Below are 752 nucleotides of genomic sequence, written 5' to 3' on the forward strand. Positions count from 1 at the left end.
TACCGAGCACTGACACGCTCTTAGCTTCCTCTCGTTTTAGCAACTTACTCCGTGTCGATAGCTCGATTTCTTGCGGGACATTTCTCTTCACCTACCTCTTATGCTTGCTCGTGCTTGTCCATTAGAATGACAAGATATGGATAGCTGTTTCATGCTGTCGTTATTATCCAAAATTGCACCACAGACGCTATTGCTTGTTTCAAATTGGACTTGTTCTGTGTTTGGTGGTCTATCAGGACACTTGAAAGTTTGAAAGTATTGTTACTCGAGGATTCCCCTCGGGGCCATCTCCCCTGTCCAGGGATCTCCATAATCGGAAGTGTCTTCCCGGATGAGAGGTGAGCGCGGTAGGGTATGAGGTCGACTGCATAGGCCATACCGTAGAATTTTGTATTGGTGAGTTAATGATTCGAAGTTATACCTGGACAGTGAACACGATACACCTAGCACTTCTCTACCGTAACATTAGCCTACTACTAGTAAATTAGAACACCCCAGTACCGTTCATGCTTTTTTATGTTTGTGTCAACAACCCAGCATGTAATCATTACAACGGTGTATTGATTGTCGCGATATGTTTATGTTTGACGAAGTTACGAAAATGTTTACACTGGTCTATGCACCGCGATATATCACGCGATGTTTTTGCGAGTTAACTCGTACGTAGTGAATCAGGTCACGTATAAAGCCCGAGTTAACTCGTACTCAGCACGCAAAGGGTTGACCATAAATTACTGCACTCTGTACTTCGA

The sequence above is a fragment of the Sycon ciliatum genome, chromosome 7 (assembly GCF_964019385.1).
Source record: "Sycon ciliatum chromosome 7, ocSycCili1.1, whole genome shotgun sequence".
Lineage (NCBI taxonomy): Eukaryota > Metazoa > Porifera > Calcarea > Leucosolenida > Sycettidae > Sycon > Sycon ciliatum.